Raw genomic sequence first — 6,667 nt, 5'->3', positions numbered from 1 at the left:
AAGGAGAAAAGAAAGACCATATCATTATAGTAGGGATAATTTAAGTAGGTGGTGGAAATCTGTAAAATATTTTCCCTTAAAAGAAGTCTGTATGTTAATTAGTTTTGAAGAACCTATTTTAAATGAATTGCTATTCTCCTTTAAGTCAGTACTGCAATGATGATAATCTGGTTTCTGTTTCTCAAAACTAGCTTGGATAAATGAATAGATCTCATTGTTCTTATGTATTACTCATCTTGTTCACATGTTCAGGCCAGACCAAGCTCAAAGGGCAGCTACAGATTCTGTGCCCATTATCTGTTTCACCATAGTTATACACCCTATATTTCTTTAATGCATGTATTTAGGGGCTAGATTTCAATCCCATTCTTCATTTAGATATACTGAAGGCTGGCATGGTCTACATGACCCCTGCAAACTATTATGAGTGAAAATATGATGATGATTTTTTTTTTTACTTTATTGTTCCAAGTTTTGTATACCCTTTCTGTCCTCTCAAGCACTGCCTCCTCCCCGCTCAGTTTCACAATACACACCCCTTATTGTCCAAGAGCACAAGGAGCATCCAGAAATCAAATGATGAAAGAGGGAGAGAAAGAACTGGACGCTGTCATCAGCCCATTGGCACCACTGTCCCTCTTGGCCCTGCTCCAGCTAATGATTGCTTATCCCTGCTCTGGGTTATAGTTCCAAGGTTTCATCTCTTCCATTTTGCAGGCACAAGTCCACCCTCTGATGCTCAGCCATTTTTTTCTGCAAAGGCTTGAAATCATGCCTGGGTGAACATGTCATCTAGGAACTGTTCCTACCTACAACGGCCTTCCAGTTCAGCCTAACAGGAGTCTGCCTTCAGCGGATCTGGAATATTCCCATTTCTTTCTCATAGGAAGGCCTGATCTCTTCATGCAATTGGTCTCTCCTTCTCCAGAACTCCACATATTAAGTTAAGGGCTCTCTTCATCAAATACAAATTGTTCTGTCCCCTTTCCCAGGATATCAACTTGTTTGAGTCTCATCCTTGATAATTAAGAGTAGGCAGGGACCTCCCTGGTGGTCCAGTGGTTAAGACTTCACCTTCCAATGCAAAGGGTTCAGGTTCAATCCCTGGCCAGAGAGCTAAGATCCCACTGCCAAGAAACCAAAACATAAACAGGAACAATATTATAACAAATTCAATAAAGACTTTAAAAATGGTCCACATCAAAAAAAAAAAAAAATGAGTAGGTCGTTCATCCTTCTCTTAAGGAAGACTTTACACATAAAAGTGAAACAACTGTCAACAGTTAGGTAATTCTTTTATCTCTTTCTATACATATGGAATTTGCTCATATGATATTTTAAAATTCTGCTTCAGTTCCTCACCCCATTATTCAGAATGTCCATCACACTAAGAAGGCTAAAAGAATTCCAAATGACATATAAATACAGGTGGGAGAAAAACTGCACTGCTTTTTTGCTTATTTTAATACCAATGATCATTTTTAGACATCAAGACCTTCTAACGGATTCTAATTCCAAGGAATCCCGAGATCCCTAGAAGTCCTCCAGGCTCCAATCTTCACTGTCTTAACTAACATAAATGAGTAAACAGACCTCTCCTACCCACCAACTTAGATACACAAGGATTTCCTTTCCTCCCTGCTCTCAGCCCAGGGCCTTTCTGCCAAGGAGTTGTCTCCACTTGCACCACAAAGAGGCTAAGGCTAAGTCACTTCAGTCGTGTCCGACTCTGTGCGACCCCATAGATGGCAGCCCACCAGACTCCCCCTGTCCCTGGGATTCTCCAGGCAAGAACACTGGAGTGGGTTGCCATTTCCTTCTCCAATGCATGAAAGTGAAAAGTTAAAGTGAAGTCGCACAGTCGTATCCGACTCTTGGCGACCCCATGGACTGCAGCCTACCAGGCTCCTCCATCCATAGGATTTTCCAGGCAAGAGTACTGGAGTGGGGTGCCATTGCCTTCTCCGTGCACCACAAAGAGTGGGCCCAAATGCTCATAGTTTAGAACTCTTCCCTTGCCCTGGCTGGGTGTGACTGAGAAACAAAAACTAGGGGGGAAACACCCCAGCAAGTGGATGTTTCTCATTTAGACCTAAAAAAAAATCTCCATCCCAATGAACAAACTCTTCACAAACTCCCAATCAGAAAAACTGTCAGTACCTCTAGCATCCAGCCATTGCCTAGCACATAGTAGGTGCCTGTTCAATACTGAGTAAATGAATGAGCGAATCCACACCTTTCTATGTGTCTCTGACTGCAGCAAATACCATGAACTTCAGTCGCTTAATATATTAATACTTCTATATTCTCACTTTAACAGGAACATCCCCAAATTTTAAGGCAAAAGAAATTTATTATTGCTCTGAAACACCATGGTTACTCTAATAATAGGATTTCAATATTGCTTATTTTTGCTGTCTGAGGTGGTACCATCCAGGGTGGTTAACACTGGCTTCTACATCAAATAACCCTAAAATTTCGTCAAGCCACAGCTGCTTTTATTTCTAGTCAACTCACATTCTGATATTGATTGGGCAGAATCTAGTCTCCTTCCATCTGCCTCCTGGAAAGGAAAAAGAAGAGTAGAAGATCTAGGAAACATTAGTGGCTGTATCACTTCTACTAATATTCAACTGGCCAGAACTAGCCTCACGGTTCCAACTAGATGCAAGAGCTCTGGGAATGTAATTTTCATGTTTGCCCAGGAACTGAATGTCATAGAGCTTGGTGAATGCATTGCACTGTCTTTGCCATAGAGGCTAAAGGAGCATTTCATATTTCATGTTTCAGTGTGGGGGCAGGGAAGGGGAGTGCAACATTTTTAATATTTTTAATTATTAAGATTGTAACCTTTACCCTATTTCTCCTATGCATTTCTCTTCAGTACAGATTTATCATGCAAACCCCCTCAATCAGTCACTTAGAATATTAAAGTTTTCACTATGTTCTGAAAAGTTACAGTAAATACAAGATACAAGTAGGGTTGTTCCATGTAAACAGCCTAGTTTCAAAGTCCATGGATGTTGCTTATGAGATAAAATTGTCCAGAGATTCAGCAAATATTTGCTATTGATGGTGAAAATGACAGCAATGATTACTTCTGCCTGATCTCTGACCTTAACCCTTTCCATCTCAAAACTCTCCCTACAAAGTCCTGCTGCTCTTCCCTGTTCCGTTGTGTTTAGTTCCCGGTTCTACTGGGGAAATAAAGTCATTTCTACAGCCTTAAGTGCTCAGTCACTCCATCGTGTCTGACTCTTTGTAGTCCCACGGACTAGCCCGTCAGTCTCCTTGGTCCATGGAATTTCCCATGCAAGAACACTGGAATGGGTTGCCATTTCGTACACCAGGGGATTTTCCCCACCCAGGGATCGAACCCACATCGCCTGCATTGGCAAGCGGGCTCTTTACCACTGGTGTCATCTGGGAAGCCTCTATGGCCTCAGGTCAAGCCCAAATAAGTCTTCTCAAGTCTTGAGTTTTGGAGCTACTCCTAACCTATAGGTAGTCCCTCACTTTCTACTACTGTTCATTATAGGTACTTCTCTGCATCAAGGTAGTTTCTTTCTTACATATCATCACCCTCTACAGATCTGTGCGCCTCAGCACTCTCTCTGTGTGGCACAATCAACAGCACACACTGGCCTTTTTGAGGGTGGCGGCGATCGTAGATAGAGCGCCATGAAGGCCTCAGTGATGCTTCGAGAGTATAAGGTGGTGGGGCGCTGCCTGCCGACCCCCAAATGCCGCACGCCGTCCCTCTATCGCATGAAAATTTTTGCACCTAATGATGCTTTTGCCAAGTCCGGCTTCTGGTACTTTGTGTCTCAGTTGAAGAAGATGAAGAAATCCTCGGGGGAAATCGTCTACTGTGGACAGGTGCTCGAGGAATCTCCCTGGCGAGTGAAGAACTTCGGCATCTGGCTACACCAGGACTCCCGCAGCGGCACCCACATGTACCGGGACTTGACCACCGCTGGCGCCATCACCCAGTGCTACCGGCACCGAGCCCGGGCCCACTCCATCCAGATCATGAAGGTGGAGGAGATCGCAGCCGGCAAGCGCCGCCGACCAGCGGTCAAGCAGTTCCACGACTCCAAGATCAAGCTCCTACTGCCCCACCGGGTCCTCCGTGGCCAGCACAAGCCACGCTTCACCACCAAGAGGCCCAACACCTTCTTTTAGGTGCAGGACCTCTGTCCCCGGGTCTACCCAAATAAAACTTATTGGGAAAACCGAAAAAAAGAGAAGCGAGAGCCCCTTATCACTGACTCCTCAATGCTTACTATGGTCTCTGGGTCAGCTGTTGTCACTGACCTCACCAGCTTCCAGAAGTAAGGAGGGCTCTATGGACAAATGCTTCTTCTCCACTTCCCCAGTTAACTGCTTATACCCAGGGCTCCCCTCAGCCTCAAGTCAGTGATCAAAGGGCCTTGGGGAAATCAGAAGGACTCAGAAGCAGGAAGAGGAGCCCTGATGTCTATCAGCATTTGCCAAGAAACTACTGTTTTCTCCACAATTCTAAGAGCTTCTGATGGACTGTCTCCAGGAATCCTCAGAATGCCTAAAGACTATTATGATTTCCCTTTAACAGAAAGTTATGTAACCTGCCTAAGGCACACACGAGTAGTTGGTGGAGGGGCACCCAACGCAGGATCAAGGAGAGAAACAGGGAGACGAGGAGGGGACTCCTTCTTTGGTATGAAGAAAACTGAGACAGGAAGGTGCTAGTGCCCCGCTTCTCCCCCTCCTCATCCTGCCCCCTACCCCCAGCCCCTTCCCACCTGTCTGGCCCAGAGCGAGGGGATCCCTACCTCCCTCTCTGACAGGCCCAGCTGCAGTTTCTCTGGCTTATTTTTCAACACTCAGTGGCAAAATGGGTTAACTCCATTCAAAGGGGGAAAAGAGAAGGAAGCTGTGCTTTGGCACCTAACCCCAAAAGCGTTCTTCCAGTCAGTTTTCCACAAATAAAGTCTTAGACTCAGTCATGTCTGACTCTTTGCGACCCCATGGACTATAGCCCGCCAGTCTCCTCTGTCCATAGGATTCTCGAGGCAAGAATACCAGAGTGGGTTGCCATTTCCTTCTCCAGGGGACCTTTCCGACCCACGGGCTGAACCCAGGTCTCCTGCATTTCAGGAGGATTCTTTAACATCTGAGCCACCAGGAAAGCCTTCCATGAATAAAACTGGCCCTTTAAACCTCCAGTTTTCAAAGAAAAAAAAAAGTACCATTTACACAGTCACGGAAAATACAATCAGCAAGCCTGACACTCTCAGCATGCTGACTCTCGTTACTTGCTAAGGAACCTCAGGTTCATGAACTCTTTCCTCAGAACGTGGAACACCTCGTTCCTGTCAAGTCCCTGGTGACAAGGAGGAGCCACAGCTTTCCTCACAGGGAGCAGCCAGGACGGAAGCGAAGCTGAGCCCTCATCAGCCCGAGAACCTGGCCGACACCCCTCCTGTCCCTGGTCGTGCTGGTGTGTCTGCTGAACAACATGTACACTTTTGTCACCTCCTGGGGCTCCCCTCCCCACCCTCCCAGCTGGATCACTTCTCTATTGTGCACATTTAAAAAGCTCAGTCGGGTGAATGGAAATAGCAGCTCCCGAGAACAAAATCAACTAGAACAGCCTGTGTTCCAAACTGAACTTTCTGCTCTTTTGGTCTCAATTGCTGTTCAGAAAGGAATTCACAATCGCCACCTCTGTCCGATTTTTGCTTTGCAGAGGAGCCCACAGAATTCACTGAAACCTTCCCACCTTCCCAGACGCTCAGGCGGGCTCAGCCATGGGAAGAATGTTGCCAAAATATGTGTCCCTTTTCCTTTTCATTAAAGAACTGGTGCTCAGGGTCAGCTAGCAAAATGACTTAGTTTGAAATTCTTCCAAAAATCACATCAGAATCACGGAATCTCGGAGTCTTTTTCAGATGTTTTGGCCACGTGTTTGCTGGCATTTAGAGACATCAACAGATCTTCTCTGACCAAAACCAATTCTTTTCATCCCTCTAACTAAGAATTTATTTCCATTTTTCCCAACAATCCCAGTGGAACTTCAATTTGAGACTGAGCTACAATATTTAGGATGAAATTTCTTGGCCACTCTTGGTCAGCAGGTGCTCCCTCAGTGGGCTCAGGGAACCAGCAATCCCCTGGGGCTTCTTGGGATCTGCCTTCAGCCAGTCACTGCAGGAGAGGGGTCACCAGTGCTTGGGTGACAGGGGTCCTGCCATACCCATCCCTACTTCTACTCTCTGATGGAGACTAACTGAGATGGGAAAGGAATCATCTAATGCAGGAGCCAGTCCATATAGTTTATATTCATCTTCAGTGTTCAGAATGATACACACACACAGCATGTTTGCCAAACCCATAAGGCTGCAGCTCAGGTTTCACTGTTTAAGGAGCAGACGTCATGTACTATTTTGTTTCATGGTTTATCATATTTTGCACAGTTGCAGCCGCTTTGCCTCCTCTGAGATGACAGAACATCTTGAGCTGGTATGACACATGGGTGGGGGTGCCATGGGAGTCTGTCTCTACTCCTTACTACTATGTTATTGAAGACAGCTTTTAATGCTATTAGTAAAACAGTCTTTACTGACAAGGAGAGCAGGTCACTGAATATTGAAGGATCAGGGGTCTGCTTTTCCCTGGCAGGACT

The 6,667-nt window shown here is 45.6% G+C and overlaps 1 pseudogene across 1 annotated transcript; it reads left to right on the top strand.

Annotated features, from left to right (window-relative positions):
* On the top strand, positions 3,650–4,237 carry LOC102191235 (annotated as a pseudogene). Its single transcript, XR_001297614.1, has one exon. The product of XR_001297614.1 is annotated as a 60S ribosomal protein L18a pseudogene (transcript).

The sequence above is a fragment of the Capra hircus genome, chromosome 20 (genome assembly GCF_001704415.2).
Source record: "Capra hircus breed San Clemente chromosome 20, ASM170441v1, whole genome shotgun sequence".
Classification (NCBI taxonomy): Eukaryota; Metazoa; Chordata; class Mammalia; order Artiodactyla; family Bovidae; genus Capra; species Capra hircus.
This window is presented reverse-complemented; position numbering and strand designations above follow the sequence as displayed.